We start from the raw sequence: 18,678 nt of genomic DNA, 5'->3' as shown, positions 1-18,678 counted from the left end.
GCTGTATACTCTCGCCCTAACTATTCAACTTGTATGCAGAACACATCATGCGACATGTGGGGCTTGACAATTCCAAGGCTGGAGTTAAAATTGCTGGAAGAAACATTAACAACCTTAGGTATGCAGATGATACCACTCTGATGGCTGAAAGTGAGGAGGAGCTGAGGAGCCTTATCAACAAAGTGAAAGAAGAAAGCGCAAAAGCCGGGCTGCAGTTAAACATCAAGAAAACCAAGATTATGGCAACCAGACCAATAGATAACTGGCAAATAGTGGGAGAAAACGTGGAGGCAGGGACAGACTTTATATTTCTAGGCGTGAAGATCATTGCAGATGCAGACTGCAGCCAGGAAATCAGAAGACGTCTACTTCTTGGGAGGAGAGCAATGGCCAACCTCGATAAAATAGTGAAAAGCAGAGACATCACACTATCAAAGAAGGCCTGCATAGTGAAAGCAATGGTATTCCCCATAGTAACCTATGGATGCGAGAGCTGGACCATAAGGAAGGCTGAGTGAAGGAAGATAGATGCCTTTGAACTTTGGTGCTGGAGGAAAATCCTGAGAGTGCCTTGGACCGCAAGAAGATCCAACCAGTCCATCCTCCAGGAAATAATGCCTGGCTGCTCACTGGAAGGAAGGATATTAGATGCAAAGATGAAGTATTTTGGCCACATCATGAGAAGACAGGAAAGCTTGGAAAAGATCATGATGGTGGGGAAAATGGAAGGAAAAAGGGATAGAGGTCGACCAAGGGCAAGATGGATGGACGGTATCCTTGAAGTGACTGGGTTGACCTTGAAGGAACTGGGGGTGGCGACGGCTGACAGGGAGCTCTGGCGTGGACTGGTCCATGAGGTCACGAAGAGTCAGAAATGACTGTGTGAATGAAGAAGATTGTTAAATTATGTGAATGCATTTTAATTTTTTATGGCATTTCCCTTTTTGAGTCGAAAGATGTTTGGTCTTCTGTTTGTGTAATTGTCTGTTTCTCAGATTTCCATTCCACACGTATCATCATTTGGTTAAATGCAGCAAAACAACAATAAAACCCCCGGGGGGGGGGGACATTTACATAAAATAATGACAAGCTGTAAGAAAGAGCAGAATGGTTCAATGCAGCAATTAATCTGTTATTTTAACCTTAAGTATTTTCATACCCAGCAGAGATCAGAACTGGGCTGGGCTGTGGTGCAGGCTGGTAAACAACTGCTGCAATAAATCACTCTGACCATGAGGTCATGAGTTCGAGGCCAGCCCGTGGCGGGGTGAGCACCCGTCAATTAAAAATAAAATATGGCCCCTGCTGGTTGCTGACCTAGCAACCCGAAAGATAGTTGCATCTATCAAGTAGGAAATAAGGTACCACTTATAAAAAGTGGGGAGGCAAGTTTAACTAATTTACAACTTTGGAAGTGAAGAAGTGCCATCAGAGTGGATGATGAAGCAGCTGCTCCCCCCCTGTGGCCAGAATCGAACATCCCCACAGGAGAAGGTTAACTTGCCTCTGCGTCTGTCTGTCTGTTGTCTCTGTCTCTGTCTCGATTCGATGTGTTTATGGGCATTGAATGGTTGCCCTATATGTACTTAATGTGATCCGCCCTGAGTCCCCTTCGGGGTGAGAAGGGTGGAATATAAATACTGTAAATAATAATAATAAATAAATATGAAATGAAGTCTCTAAGTCACCTTACCCCCATGATGGTGCCTTCTGAATGCTGTAGATGTAGACTGTAATTCCTATTATACCCAGCTAACATCATCAGTGGGAAGGGTCATTGAAATTGAAGCTCACCAATCTACAGAAGTCAGCTCTTAGTTTTAACAGCAGTGAAAAAATGAATCTAAATTAATAAGTTCAGTTTCCTTATGGAGCAGAAAGACTTTGGACAGCATTTCTATTTGGCTCAAGATTTTTGCTTCAAAGTACTGTCACTGTAGATCCAAACATTCCCCTGCTTTTCTGAAGTCTTCAAAGGAGGAAGAGTGGCAACTTTATGGCAATACTGTTTAGGGGAGGGGGGGAGGAAAGAGAAGGAGGCTCTGTACTACAGGGGATGGGTGAACCTAATAATAATAATAATAATAATAATAATAATAATAATAATAATAATATCTATACCCCAAAAAACCAGTACAAGAAAACTGCACTACAAACTAGAGCTGACAGCTGGCACAACAAAACATTGCATGGAAAGTTCCTTGACAAAATTGAAGGAAAAGCTGACAAGGAGAAGACCTGGCTCTGGCTCACGAATGGGACCCTAAAGAAGGAGACAGAAGGCCTGATTCTTGCAGCCCAGGAGCAAGCCATCAGAACAAATGCAATTAAGGCCAAAATCGAAAAATCAGCTGATGACCCAAAATGCAGACTGTGCAAGGAAGCTGACGAAACCATTGATCATATCCTCAGCTGCTGTAAGAAAATTGCACAGACAGACTACAAACAGAGGCACAACTGTGTGGCCCAAATGATCCATTGGAACTTATCCCTCAAGTACCACCTGCCAGCAGCAAAGAACTGGTGGGATCACAAACCAGCAAAGGTCGTGGAAAATGAACACGCAAAGATACTGTGGGACTTCCGAATCCAGACTGACAAAGTTCTGGAACACAACACACCAGACATCACAGTTGTGGAAAAGAACAAGGTTTGGATAATTGATGTTGCCATCCCAGGTGACAGTCGCATTGATGAAAAACAACAGGAAAAACTCAGCCGCTATCAGGACCTCAAGATTGAACTTCAAAGACTCTGGCAGAAACCAGTGCAGGTGGTCCCAGTAGTGATGGGTACACTGGGTGCCGTGCCAAAAGATCTCAGCCGGCATTTGGAAACAATAGACATTGACAAAATTGCGATCTGTCAACTGCAAAAGGTCACCCTGCTGGGATCTGCACGCATCATCCGAAAATACATCACACAGTCCTAGACACTTGGGAAGTGTTCGACTTGTGGTTTTGTGAAACGAAATCCAGCATGTCTATCTTGTTTGCTGTGTCATACAACGTCGTTGTGTCAATAATAATAATAATAATAATAATAATAATAATAATAATAATATCTTTATTCTTATATCCCACCCCATCTCCCCAAAGGGATTCGGGGCAGCTCACATAGGGACCAAGCCGAGCAATACACAATAAAATACAATTACATAAACACATTTAAAACATAGAAACATAAAATCATAGAACATATAATACATTAAAATATACTCAAGCAATAGCTACTAATATAAGTAAAATGTACATCTGACAGCACAGATCACAGTGCCATCAATACTAAGACTTGCTAGACTTTTCTGGCTGATTTAAGCCTCTACAGAGCTGAGTCAAGGGGATTTCAGAAAGAGGCAAGACTCCATGGGTACCAAGCGAAACCAGAATAGTGTAGATGATAACAAAAGCATACTGTGAAGCAGCTAAGATCTGGTGCCAGCTGCTCATTTTTGATCATAATTTTGGGTTTGGAAAGAAAGTGAGCAAATTAAACACAAAGGGCTTACAGTGCAGCTGACGCATATTTCAAGTATGAAAATTGCATGTCCAGGGCTGCCAGGGTGTCCTGATTTCACTCCTTGGGTCTCTGTTAGAACGGCAGCCTGGCCTTTGATCAGGTTGGTTCAAAGGAGGAACTAATGCTGTATTGCATTCAAAGCATGACTTCCACATCTCTGTGCAGAACTGTATTACAGTGCCACTGGGTATAAAAAAATATTAATTTGGGAATAGATTAAAATATTTATGCTTTTCCTTATAGAAATCTATCAGCTTTTCAGACAAACAGATAAAAATGGAATCAGTTGAGTCAGCTAGTGATCATGTTTGGATGGGCTCACACATCTGCTTTGTACTATTTTCCAAGTTGGCCCATCATACTTTCCATCCCTTTTGGGTATGATGTATGTTCTCTCCCCCTTTCCTTTCCTTTTTTTTTTTTTTTTTGGTTTTCCAGCTGTCATGACAACAGTTGGTATTGAATGGAGCAAATTAACCTTGTAGAATTCTGGAGATATATAATTTTTCATAAAGTATCTAAAACATCATATATTGTATACAGATGTACCTTAATTAAGAAAGAAGATGTGTTCCTGAGCATTACTTTTTTAAAACTGAAAATATGTCACCAGAGGTGTAAACAACATGGAAAGAATAGGGGTAAGTTCTTATAACACAGAAAAAAGAGCAATATTCAACATATTTGAGCAAACTTTTTATCCAAAACTAACAATACGCATATGGGAAGTGAAACAACCAGGTCAAGGAAGGTTTTGAGTGGGATTCTTGGGTGGGTGGGGGGGATTGTGAATTTTAAATGCAATTTTGATTGTATCTATTATATTTAACTGTATTTTAATATAAATCCACGCAGTACTATTCAGTTGGGTTTTTTTTTTGTATTCACTTTGTTTTAATTGTGACCAAATTGTGTGGCTGTAAGCAACCTTGGCTCCCCACAAGGAGAAAAGCAGGATATTAATAAAGTCATTAAATAAAATAAATGAATTGTAAACAGAAACATAGAAACCCTTCTAGTGTGGACTTGAAAACATTTTGAAAATGCACCTTTCACCAGCATCCAATTTTATTTTGGATCTCTATTTTGGTGGCTAGACTTAGATATCTGCGCTGCCTTGGGCAGAATTCTGCTTTTTTCTTTTCTTTTTGTTTTCTTTTTGTTTTCCTGTTTATGCATGCTCAGTATGGGCTTCTGGAGATACCTGTTATTTCCCTTACTTGTTATAGGTAGGTACCAATAGTTATAGTAAGATCAGCTAGAGCACAATCCCATTATTTTCCAGCTCACGCTTTGTTGGATTGCTTACTGCAAACTAGCTGTTGCAATGTGTTGTCAAAGGCTTTAATGGCCGAAATCACAGGGTTGTTGTGTGTTTTCCGGGCTGTATGGCATTGTTCCTGAAGTATTACTGGAACATGGCCATACAGCCCGGAAAACACACAACAACCTTACTGTTGCAACTTGACATTAAAAATGTGTTTCTTAGAATTTGGTCAAGTGAAGGAATGCCAATTTGTGGAGCAGCTACAAACCATTCTTTTTACACATCCTTGTCATATAAGACAGGAACTCAAGGCATTGGTGAGAAAGTGGTGGTATATAAGGAACATACAAAACAATTGATCAAAAATCACTCCCCCCCCCCCACCCACCCACCTCTATCACAAATAAATCTTACTGAGCTCTCCAAGATCTGAAATACTTTGGATTAAGCATGCACAGAAATAGTCATTGTTAAATGTATGAATCTAGTTTACTGTTTTCTGGAAAGCTCTTGAAAATATCACCTGAGAAATGGCTGGATTCATGGGTTTGTACATGGTGGTTAGATGTAGGAAAGATGTAATGTATGTAGTAAATACTGAAGTAATATGTGACTTCCTGACAGACAGACAAACAGACAGACAGATAGATAGATAGCATGAATAACGTTCCAGCCCCATAAAATTTCCTTTCCCTTGCTCACACATTTAAAACTTTGGAATGATTCATGATTTTTATAGATCTGTTGGATTTTCTCTTACTGGTGGAATGCACCAGGATCGTCATAATTGGGACCTGTTACATACGGGAAAATACATGCAGCAGCATAAGAGCAGCCAAGCTCTAGGTTCAAAAAAGCATTTTCTTGTTGCTGTGAAATGTTATGTTCAGTTCCTGCAAGTATTAATTTCTTCATGCTACAGAGAGAAAGTTTCAGCTTTCAAAATATATTTTGGTAGTCTAAATGCTGTAAAACTTCCCATAGGTATCTTCATCCATCTTCTTGGTCAGTTTTCTTTATACCTCCGGTGAAAGATGGTATAGCTATAACATCTGGGACAATAAATAAAGAGCTGCAGCATTTTCATTTGGCTCATATGCCCACACAACCACTATAGTAAGCAAAACATGTGCTTGGTTGAGAGGGATATATTTAGAATGGATTACTCTACCTAGAAGGAAGCAGGAGGAGTTGGTACATCCTGTAATTGAAGCAGCATAGTGGATGCACAAAAAACTTAAAAGAGTCACATTGTGGATAGGGTTCTTCATCTTAAAACTGCCCCAAGGCTTGATGTTGAAAGCTAATGTACATGGAGAGACCCCTTGAAATCTACGATGTAGTATCTCTGTTACTAGTATAACAGGCGAAAATGGTGTTTAGTAAATGCTTGATAGGATTATGTAAATTTAAAGTCCTCTTGCTTGCTTACTAGTTTGTTTGCTCATATGCAAGGATTAAGAGATTGGGCCACATACCAAGAAGTCTCCTACTTGCTGACATTGTTATGTGTATTATATTTTATGTTGCTGTTATTAATCTCTTTGGGCCTCATCACACTTGAGCATTTATCCACTTTATATTTGGTTTCTGCCTCCAGCAGAATTCTGGGGTTTGTAGTTTAGTGAAGCCCAGGACCTGGCTGTGCTGTTTAAAGACTCCTCCCTAAAGTGGATTTAAAGTGGATCCAAACTCTAGTGCAGTGGTTCTCAAGCTGTGAGTCCCCAGATGTTTTGACCTACAACTCCCAAAAATCCCAGCCAGTTTACCAGCTGTTAGGATTTCTAGGAGTTGAAGGCCAAAACATCTGGCTATGGCTATGACTATTGTTTTGGCTTGAATTTGTCACACAACATTTTTTTCCAGTTTCTACTTTTTGTCTGTCTAGGAAAGCAGAAAAGACCAAAGCTCAGGTGTAAACCCCATCCCTTGTATGCAGAAGATCCCATATTTCTTCCCCGGTATTTCAAGCTAGACATATCAGATGATGATGCAAAAGAGTCTATTTTAAACTTTGGAGAAGGCCAGTTCTAACATTAGACAAATGAGAAATCTGGGTCGTTTGGGGGTGCCATGAAAGCAATTGTTGGGGTAAATGAGAAAAAGTTCTTCCCCCTCACAAACATGGCTAGCAACGGGTGTGCTGGTACAGCTGTACCAGAACCTTCTATTTTACTTTCTTGCTGCAAATGTTTGCAGCCATAGGACAGGCCACCTGTCAATCACCATTAAGTTTGGTTCCGCCCCCTGTTCAGGGCTCTGGGAGGGAAGGAGCCATTTTTAAGTTAGTTTCTCTTGGGAAATTCAGCTGTAGGACATAGACCAGCTCGTCCCATAAAAGGCTTCCTATTTCAAGACCACCAGGGTTCAAGACCACCAGGGTTCAAGACCACCGGGGATAAAGAAGGCGCTGCAAGGAGAGCTGTCTCAGGAAAACGTCAACCGCCTACCGACACCACCAAGCACACCTCTTCTGCCAGCCCACGTTGGCTTCCAAGACAACAAGCTGGTGCAGGTGGACAGCGTCATCGTGCCACGCAGGCAGGTCGAAGAATCCAGGGCCAGGAGCCCACAGCCACCAACTCAGGTTGCAAGGCCAATAGAAACCAGGGTTTCGCCCATACCTGAGATCACAGATGTTCCTCTGAAGGGACCTTCTAGGTTTGAGAAGAACTTCACCTTTACCCCTGACCAAACACCCCTTCCGTTTCTTCAGATTCCTCAGTCACAGCTCGAGTCTCTGTTCAGGAACCCGAAGAAGGATTTGAGGGACAAAGGTGTGGAGAAATTCAAGACCACCGGGGATAAAGAACACCAGGGTTAAAGAATACCAGGGATAAAGGCCACCAGGGATAAAGAGCACCAAGGTTAAAGAACCCCAGGGATATTGACTGTCCAGGGATACAGAACAACAGCACAGAAACATCTGCAAGCCATTGGCTGGTAGGTCCACTCAACTACCAGACGCACTTGGAGTTGGCAGTGGGTCCCAGACTAGCTAGGCCCAGATAACAGATAGCCTGGGAGGGGTTATAAGAGGGTTTTCACAGTTATTCAAAGCCTATAGCCTGTCCTGTGGGACAAGACTCCTTGAAGATTTATTATTTGTTCGTCAATAAAGACTTTGTTATTTCTTTAAAGACTTCAAGGCCATCTTTTCAGGAAAATTCCTTGACGACCCTTCTTTAGGCCCCTGGCTTCCCGCTGGGCGTAAAGCGTATGTCCTATATAACAGACAGTCAGTCACAGGCCCAGCGCGTGACAGAACATTGAAATAGGTAGCTGGTGGCTTCTGCCACCCGGGAGTAAAGTAAAGGACTTGAAAAAGCTAAAAGACAGTGCATAAGGGAGCCAGTTCAGGGCCATTCCAAGCCTCCATTACCTGCTATCCATGTGAATGTGTTCCTGCATTTTCGGCCATCTTGGAAGACAGCCCATGTGACCAGAAGGGAGGGGCCGGTGCATTCCTCCTTTCTTCCAAGTTTGCTACATTTGCAGCAGCCTCTGCAAAAGCAAGCCTTCCACAACAGTTTGCAACATTTTGATCCAGCAACAGAAGCAAGCCTTTCCCGCCCTTTTTGAAGCAAGTCCTGCACAGCATTTGCTACATTCGCTCTGCAGAAGCAAGCTTTCCACAGCAAATTGCAACATTTTGTTCCAGTAGCATCAGGACTAAGTCTGCACAGTGCTTGCTACTTCATCTACCAGGTGCCTGCAAAAGGGGTTTTGCAAACTCCTTGGTGCTTGCAGGAGTTTGTTTGCAACTGATTTATTGCTGTGTTCTTATTTCTTGCTTTAAAGTAATAAGTTTTGAGTGTGCTTTTGTAACTGCATTGCCATTTTGTTTGCTTAATTTGTGATTATGGCTCATACTCTAGGCTCTGCAAAATCAGAGGGAAAAGCTAATAGTTTGAGATCTCAGGGTTCAATTCATCCTACCCAAAAGGCTTTAGACCTGCTTTTGCTAGAAGAGGCTCAGCTGACAAATAAGGCTGAAAGCATCTGGCTTTCTATTGTTAACCTTGATGGTCAACTAGAAGGTTCTAAAGACACTAGGGAGTCTCAGTGTATCAGGGCTAATCTCAAGGTTCTGGTTAACGAATGGAGAGCCCTAGTGGATAGCATCACCCAGGTGCTTGGCAAAATAAACAGCCAGGAATCAGATCTTAGAGCTCTACAGTTTTTAAATAGTGTTAAGCATAGGGAATCTAGTTATGCACACCTGTTTCATGTAGCTGACTTCAGCCCCTCCCCCAGAAGGGAAAGGGATGATCAAGCTTCTCCCACCCGTAGCGCGAGCCCTGAGCTCCTTAAACATTCCCTACAGGCCTTATGTTTGAAGGATAGTCAGGGAGGCACGTCTGCCCATAGCAAACACAGCCACCCCAGCAAGAAGTTTGGCAGCAGACATGACTCTGCGCCTGGATCTTCTGTTTCAAGGAGCAGCTCCTCATCGATGGCGGCCTTCTACAACAAGGAAGCCAAGCGCATGGAGCTACAGGAGAAGATCCTCGAGGCGGAAGCTGAGGCAGCAGCAGCAGAGCTAAGCCTGAACTTCGAGCAGGCTCAAACTGAATTAGAAGCAAAGTTAAAGCTCACACGTGTCCAACAAGATGCAGCTCAGAAGAGGGTTTGTGCCAACATCCTGGCGAAGGCGCTGCAAGGAGAGCTGTCTCAGGAAAACGTCAACCGCCTACCGACACCACCAAGCACACCTCTTCTGCCAGCCCACGTTGGCTTCCAAGACAACAAGCTGGTGCAGGTGGACAGCGTCATCGTGCCACGCAGGCAGGTCGAAGAATCCAGGGCCAGGAGCCCACAGCCACCAACTCAGGTTGCAAGGCCAATAGAAATCAGGGTTTCACCCATACCTGAGATCACAGATGTTCCTCTGAAGGGACCTTCTAGGTTTGAGAAGAACTTCACCTTTACCCCTGACCAAATACCCCTTCCGTTTCTTCAGATTCCTCAGTCACAGCTCGAGTCTCTGTTCAGGAACCCGAAGAAGGATTTGAGGGACAAAGGTGTGGAGAAATTCTCTGACAGGCCAGAAGATTTCCTACTTTGGAAGAAGACCTTTCATCGTGCCATACAGAATTTAGGACTCACCTCTGAGGAGGAACTAACTCTTATGGTTGCCTGGCTTGGTCCAACATCAGCCCACCAGGTGAGAAGAATCTTCTCAGCCCTCATCGACCAACCAGAAAGAGCACTGGACACTGCATGGACAAGGCTTAACCAGTGTTACGGGTCCAGCACCCAAATTGAAGCCTCGCTGATGGACAGACTTCATAAGTTCCCGGTGCTCAAACCTAAGGACTTTGAACAGCTTTGGGACCTATCAGACTTATTGGTTGAGCTCCAGTCAGCTAAGGGAAACCCACAGCTTCCAGGGTTTGCCTGCCTGGACCAGCACTTGTCCCAAACTGCCATCACTCAAAGACTGCCCTTTTTCTTGCAGGAAGAATGGGGCAGGGAAGTCTTCAGATACAAGCAGGCTAATCATCAGGTCTACCCACCATTCACCCATCTTGTGGAATTTGTTACAAATGCTGCCATGCAACTTAACGACCCACAGACAGGATTTCCAACTCTTTATGGGGCTCCAAGGACGGATAGGCCCATCAAAGAGGCCAAGAAACCTGAGAAGGACAGTGGCATTGAAAGAAACAAGACTACAGAGACCATCCCATCTCTACCTGATGCCAAGATGACACCAAAAGAGGTTTTGTGCCCACTGCATGCAAAGCCCCACAGTTTGGCCGACTGCAGAGAGTTTGCCAGAAAGCCTCACGCAGACAAAGTCGAGATCCTCAAGAAATCCGGGATCTGCTTCAGGTGCTGTGGTGCAACTCCCCACCAGGGATAAAGGCCACCAGGGATAAAGAGCACCAAGGTTAAAGAACCCCAGGGATATTGACTGTCCAGGGATACAGAACAACAGCACAGAAACATCTGCAAGCCATTGGCTGGTAGGTCCACTCAACTACCAGACGCACTTGGAGTTGGCAGTGGGTCCCAGACTAGCTAGGCCCAGATAACAGATAGCCTGGGAGGGGTTATAAGAGGGTTTTCACAGTTATTCAAAGCCTATAGCCTGTCCTGTGGGACAAGACTCCTTGAAGATTTATTATTTGTTCGTCAATAAAGACTTTGTTATTTCTTTAAAGACTTCAAGGCCATCTTTTCAGGAAAATTCCTCGACGACCCTTCCCGCTGGGCGTAAAGCGTATGTCCTATATAACAGACAGTCAGTCACAGGCCCAGCGCGTGACAGAACAACGGGTATTATGTATTGTGAGATTGGTGGGCAATGATTGTTGTTTCACAGGTAGCCAAATGTCTGTGGCTAAATATGGTAGAGAACTGCTGCTGGTCAGAGTACAGAGCAATGATAGGCAAACAATGTGCTCCTTTTAAGACAGTCATCATGCTGGAACATTGGCAACAGCCTGAAGTGTGTTAGGAACCAGGATCAAAGGAATGAAGCCATGAAGCAAATCCCCTGAAGTTGAAGGCCATAAAGTAAGACCCCAGAACATGTGAGGAATGAAAACTAAGGCCCATTCTACACTGCCATATAATCCAAATTATCTGCTTTGAACTGTATTATATGAGTCTACACTGCCATATAATCCAGTTCAAAGCAGATATTCTGGATTTTATATGGCAGCATAGAAGTGGTCTAGACACACCTGATTTCAGATACATTTTCGCACCATCAGATGCATACAGTTAAAGTTACGAAAAGAAATGGGCAACAATGCAAACCTTGTTCCCAGATGTCCTCAACCCTCCATGTTAAAAATATTCATGTTCTGAGAATGGCATTATGCAAGTGAAGTCGTTCAACATGCTTACAAAGCTTCTGCATTTGGAAATAGGATAAAGGTTTGGTTCATGACCTTGAAAACCATGTAGGCATGTTTAGCTGAACATGTTTACAAGTCTTATTTCAGATATTTGCATGCAATCCGACCAGGAGCATGGAGATATTTAGAGACAGTGCTCCAATCTCGCTTTAGCTGTACTCATAGTATGAGCCAACTTACCACAGTGTAGTGGTTTGAGTGTAGGACTATGACTCTGGAGACCAGAATTTGAATTTTTACTACGCCCTGGAAACCCCCTGGGTGACCTTGGTCAGATTACCCTCTCTTGCCAGTGAGTTTCCATGGCTGAGCAGGAATTTGATCCCTGGTAGCCAGAGTCATAGCCCAACGCTCAAACCACCACACCACATAGTATATAAATATTTGCAGGATAATATGCAAATAAAATACAGGTTTAAAAATAAATATAGAAAAAAAGTGAAATGAAGACTTGAAAAAAAGAAAAGTAATATTTCTTGGAAGAAACTTTCCACAAGTAAGTGGTGGGGTCATGTTTTAAGTGCAGATCTTTGGGTAAAATCAATGATTTTTAAAGGTTCGGTAGAGCATAATTTTGAAAACCTTCTTAGCTAAAGTGTGATATACTTTAAAAAGTGAGAATAAACAAAGAATATGGGCATAATTTGATGGGAGTGAGGAAAATGACAGAGACCAATTTTCCAAGCAACTTCCTGACAAGTAATTTACTAATTTGCTCAGTGTCTATGACATGGCTTACATGATTTCCCAATCCTTTGTGTGCCGATTACCACTGGGATCACCTTTACTGGCTTGTGCCAGAGTCTTTGCAGTTCAATCTTTAAATCCTCATATCGTGTCAGCTTTTCCAGTTGTTTTCAATCCTGCTGTCACCTGGGATTGCAACATCAACAATTCATACTTTGTTTTTTAACACGATTGTGAAGTCAGGAGTATTGTGCTCCAAAACTCTTGTCAGTCTGAATTCGGAAGTCCCAGAGTAGTTTTTTTATTATTATTATTATAATTTTTATTAGGATAAGAATAGATTTCTTTTACATAAAAAGTGGGGGAACAATCTAAGTAAATAGAAAAGTAGTAAATATAGAAACTAATATATATATATAAACAAAAGGAGAGAAAAAGAAGAAAAAAAGAAAGAAAAAAAAGGGGGAGGGGAGGTTTAGTAAGGTCCCAGAGTAGTTTGACGTGTTCATTTTTTGTAACTTTTTCAGGCTTGTGATCCCACCAGTTCTTTGTCACAGGCAGATGGTATTTGTTGCAGAAGTTCCAATGGATCATTTGAGCAACGGTATTATGATCTTCTTGCAGCAGCTGAGGATGTGATCTATTGTTTCATCTGCTTCCTTGCAGAGTCTACACTTGGGATCTGTCATCGACTTTTCACTTTTGGCATTATTATTATTATTATTATTATTATTATTATTATTATTATTCTGTCAAGTTGCAGCAAAATGCAAACAAAGTATTTACATTGGATTCAGATGGGACTCCCAGTAAAGTATTACATCACAGAGTTTTCCATTTGAGTGACTGACATTTTACACCAACCTCTTCTCTGGATTCACTGTCTCCCTCCACACAGCAAGACACACATTAGATTTCCATGCCAACTAAGCATGCTGTTTCATTATTGGGTTGGTGACTTCTGTACACCTTGGGATTCCCCCCAGCCTGCTGATACCTCCCTCTTGTTAGTGGTATTGTTTCAGCTGTATATATAATAGTGGCCATAATGAGGAACAACATATTATTATGAGTCTATCGGAGTTCTCCCTTGTAAATCTGCCTTCAGGTGTTGGGTGGCGATCTTTGGCAAATTCACAGAGCCCCTCTCACATTCACGTTTATTTGTGGCTCAATTTCTGACATCCTTTGCTCTTTGTCACAGGTACAGCAGAGGTGAAATGTTCACTTTAGTGGCATTTGCTTACATACAAGACATGCCACATCACAGTTTCTGAGTTGGCTCTGAGCAACAAAAACATTGGCTAGCAAACACCATTTTCCTGTCTTGATGGTTTGGGAGGCACTGACCACTAACATGATTTAAGATTCAAAAGAGATGGAGGATAAGGGAAAAAAGCACATGAAATCAATAAACATAAGTCTTGAAAATAACCTTGAAAAATACAGCAAATAACCTTGGGACATCTTGGCTCACCTTCCTAGCAAGCAGTTTTACAAAAACACTAAACGTAGCCATTTTCAGCACAGTCCCTGACTATTTAAGGAAGCATCTGCCTTCAATCCATGAGGGCTTCATTTGTAGTTTAACAGTTTGGTTCTTCTGCTGTCTCTCCTCCCAACAAGCTCTCCTTCCTCAGACATATTTATTTATATGCGCAAACCCCACACACTTCAAGTTTACCCAGAGTAAATCCATTAAAAAGGCTGTAAGGAATTTTGTTTAAATAAAAATCCATTGGAAAGAAAGAGGGGAATATTTTTCTTTTATACAAAGAACATGAGAAATGAGACCACATTGAGAATATTATTTTCATATTATGATATTGCTGTTTGAAACCCATACATTTATAAATGTGGGTATATTCAGCACAATAATGTGTTTCTGGAGTATGCCTCCAGATCTACACTGCCATATAATCCAGTTTATCAAATCAGATAATCCAAACTATCTGCTTTGAACTGGATTATATGAGTCTACACTGCCATATAACCAAGTTTAAAGCAGATATTTTTGGATTTTATATGGGAGTGTAAATCCAGCCTTAAGCAGGGAGTAGGGGAAGACACCCAACAAAGCAAAAGATATATTGCTACCTACTAACAGTATCTAGGAGATAGTATGGTTTGGCTAAACTCAGTAAGATGGCCCTTGAAGATATGAGCTAATTGTGCATAGTCAAAAAGACATGGCATTTCAGATCTTCCATTATCATTGATTGGTGCTGAATTTGTAGATATGACAAACCATCGAGAAGTTTTTAGTTACTTGTAGGACTAACACAAGGTTTTTTATCGAGGCAATGGGCAAAATTGAGAGCCAGCATGGTGTAGTTGTTTAAGCTTTGGAGTGTGACCAGGGTTCGATTCCCAACTCAGCCATAGAAACTCAGTGGATCACCTTGGACGAGTCACACAGTCTGAGTTTTAGAAAACCCCATTATAGGTTTTAGGATTGCTATATGCCAGAAATGATTTGAAGGCATGCAACAATGACAACAATAAGTGGGCAAAATGGCACATCCTCACTCCCAACTATTAATCTGAAAAACATGGTACTAAAGTAATAGTGATGTAGCTTGGAGTAACCATTAGTAAGCCCTGCACAGCTCCCACCCCACCCCCAACTTGGGAATGAGAAAGATGGCAACTATAAGTCTGAGATGGTCATATTGGCCAATAAATCATGAGACATACTGTTGGAAAATCCTTTCAGAGGAAATTTCAGTTGTGTTAATGAAGACAGGCAATTTTCCTTCTTCAGATTAGCGACACAATAGGTGGTAGATAAAAGAGCAAACAATCAGAGACTAGACTTCAGAATTAACATAGATAGGAAAACAGATAGTAGGATGCAAACATCAGATGTAACCAATCAGAAAAAATAGGATAAAGAGGGCTGTCCAGAAGGATGGTTTATGTTGCAGTTGAGAATTGAACAAGGCATGCTACACTCAACCATCCTGAGAAAACGTAAGACAATCCATGGTAAGGTATGCTTTCTCCTTTTCTTGCTTTCTCTCCCCCTAACTTTGCTATAGCCTGACCCAAAACTTTTAAAACTCCAGTCTCCCCTTTAGATGAAGCTATTCCAGTCTCTACATACTGTTTCTAGTACAATTCTTTGTGCTTTGCATCTCACCAATGAAGTCCTTCTCTTTGGCTCTCCCATTTGTACTGTTTTTGCATGACTAAGTTCTGTCCTCTTTCTCCCTCATCCTCTGTCACTTGAAGCTTTGAACCAACACTGTTTTGATGTTTTCTCACTCTTGTGCTTTTTCTGTCAGGCAGAAAATACCCATTCCACTAGAAACACTTACAACAGCTTTCTCCTCCCAACTCCACTCCTTATTAATGGTTTTTTTTCTGTTTTAACATTTTCTTCCCAATTTTTATTCTCAGCAGGGCGCCATGTACCAATTCTTCATTCTCACACATTTGGCAGGAAATGGGTGGAAATTATGCAGAACTAGTAAATTTCTCATAAGACACAGGAAGTCTGTTTTTTGATTGCATACAGGTTTCACAGGGTAACTGTATTTTACAGATATTATTTTTTAAATGTGTATACCTTTTATATTCTATTCCATTGTTATAATAAAGTGCAATTCAAGCATTCAAAGAAATGAGGAAGGCAAAATTATCAAGGGAATGCACACACAACAAATATAAGAATTCAAGATGCAAATGTCCTTTGAGGCGATAGAAATCTTATTGGAGGACAACGTTCTCATTTGCCTCTGCTTGGAGCTACACCCCTGGAGCCACAACAGTTATAGTGGCATTAAATTGCTATCAATTTCCAAAATGAATCCACCCTTGATATCTTTGTATGGACATTAATATGGGGACATGATTTTTCAACTTTCCTGAAAAAGAGACAAAGGTCTGATTTTGGAGTATCTATCTAACCTTGTGAAGCTGATATAGCTACTTGTACCAAATAAATTAATTTTCAGAATGTTTGTTTAGTTGAAAGGTATTTGACTAGCAGTTAAACTTGTGTTACCTGCCCTGTGATCTGTTGATTGGCATTATTTTCCTCAATTAAAAGCCTCTAAAAGCCAAAAAAGTTGTGTGTTTTTTCAAACCAAGATATAGGAAGAGGGGGAGGAAAATGTCCCATAATCTATCATAAACAAGCAGATGAGTGTATTATGTTTGGGTTGTAAAGAGGATAGATTTGTGCTAACAGATGCTAAGAACAAAGAACGGGGGCAACCAGTCCTTTGCTTTTTTGTGCTCTGCTGCTTAAGGGCTTCCCAGAAGCATCTGGACTGGCTGCAGTTGGAAGCACATTTTTAACCAGACAGACAGAGGACTCCCTGCAAGCCTTGCCAACTCTGTAGTGGAGACAACTCTGTTTAGCAGGAGCAGACTGCTTTGCTTATGTAGCAGCTTCTCAAATGCTGTTGAGTACCTGGCATGAAAGGATATGGTTAGTCTGAAGATTTATCTTCTCTTCCTTTCCCTTCCTCACTTGCTCACTCTCCCTCCAGTAATTAAAAAAGACAATTTGTTGGGACTGCTGCTGTGATGACTTGAGTCCAATTGTGTGTGCCTTTTGGCTCACAGTTAGATCCTCGCTGCAGATACTGTGTGCTTTGGCAAACAAGATAGTCTGGGCTGCAGGATATTGCACCTGGCAGGGATGCAAAACCTACCAGTTCCTAGACTGTAGATTGTCTGGCTGGGTGCTGATTAAGTAGCTCTTTCAATCTGTGCCCAAGACAAAGGCTCATCATAAGATGGTTGCAGGCCAACTTCCTTTGTGGCACTGGCAACCACAGCTGGGCTGCTCTGGATCCAAGACTGCCAGATAGAAAGCAAAAGTCTCTTCTGAAATAATATGTGGTTTAAAAAGTAAACGGATATTATAGTGCAAAGACCTTTGAGATAATGTATGGCTGGATCTCATTCTTTCTCCTTCCATTGTGGAGGAGAGTGTGGAATGTATGGCCCTCCAAACATTTTAAATTGTTGATGTTATTGTGTGCCTTTATTTCCGATATATGGAAACTTCAAGGCAAACCCATCATTGTTTTCTTGGCAAGATATGTTCGAGGGGCGAGGGGTTATCTTTAGCTTCCTCTGAGGCTGAGAAAGTGTGACTTGCTTAAGGCCAAGTTCCAAGGCCAAGATGAATTTGATCCCTGGTCTCCTTAGTTATAGTTTAATGCTCAAATCACTGCATCACATTAACCCTCATATGATGTTCTGTCTTTTATAGCCCTTAAGTTTCTTGAAAGGACTGGGCCCTCCTTAATTGCCCATTTTCCCTTGCTACTGGTGATACTGGGTAGAGCTTCTAGTAGATGAAATCCCAAACATCTAAAGGGCCAAATATTTCTTATTCTTGTAATAAATACAATAAACCATTATGGAAACATACAATTTGAAAGGGCAATAAGAGCCATCTAATCTAACCCCTGCCATGCAGGAATACACTTCCAAAGCACTTTCTGAGATATGGTCATCCAACCTCACCTCAAAGATCTCCAACACATTACAAAGCAGTCCATTACACTGTCACACAGTTCTTTGCCCCCTTCCACACAGCTGAATAAAATCCCACATTTTCTGCTTTGAATTGGAATATATGGCAGTGTGGACTCAGATAACCCAGATCAAAGCAGATATTGTGGGATTTTCTGCCTTGATATTCTGGGTTATATGACTGTGTGGAAGGGCCCTTAAACAGCAGGAATTTCATCCTAATGTTTTGGTGAATCTTCTTTCTTGTAATTTGAACCCATTTGCTAAGTCCTCCAGGCAATCCTATGGTATGCTTCCCCTGGATGTTACTATAAAATCACTTCGGAAAACCTACCATGTTTCCCCGAAAATAAGACAGTGTCTTATATTAATTTTTGCTCCCAAAGATGCACTAGGTCTTACTTTCAGGGAATGTCTTATTTTTCCATGAAGAAGAATTCACATTTATTGTTGAACAAAAAAAGGAGCATTTATTATATACTGTACAGTAGTTGTCATCACAAACCAGCATAACCAGACAAACTGTGAATCCTATCAAGAATTTCTTGTTACTACCAATATTTCCATGTACAACACTCTATGGTACGTACATTTACCAATCCTTTATGCTCTGGTGTTCTGTTTGGCGGGTATGCTTCCAAACAAAAACTTTGCTAGGTCTTACTTTCAGGGGAGGCCTTATATTTAACAATCCAGCAAAACATCTACTAGGTCTTATTTTCTGGGGATGTCTTATTTTAGGGGAAACAGGGTAGAAATTCCTACAAGGGTAGCCTCTCCAGGAATTTGCTAAGTGATTATATGGTAACTTCCAGGGGAAGCAGACCATACGCTTAT

This window comes from Anolis carolinensis, chromosome 4 (assembly GCF_035594765.1).
Source record: "Anolis carolinensis isolate JA03-04 chromosome 4, rAnoCar3.1.pri, whole genome shotgun sequence".
Lineage (NCBI taxonomy): Eukaryota > Metazoa > Chordata > Lepidosauria > Squamata > Dactyloidae > Anolis > Anolis carolinensis.
This window is presented reverse-complemented; position numbering follows the sequence as displayed.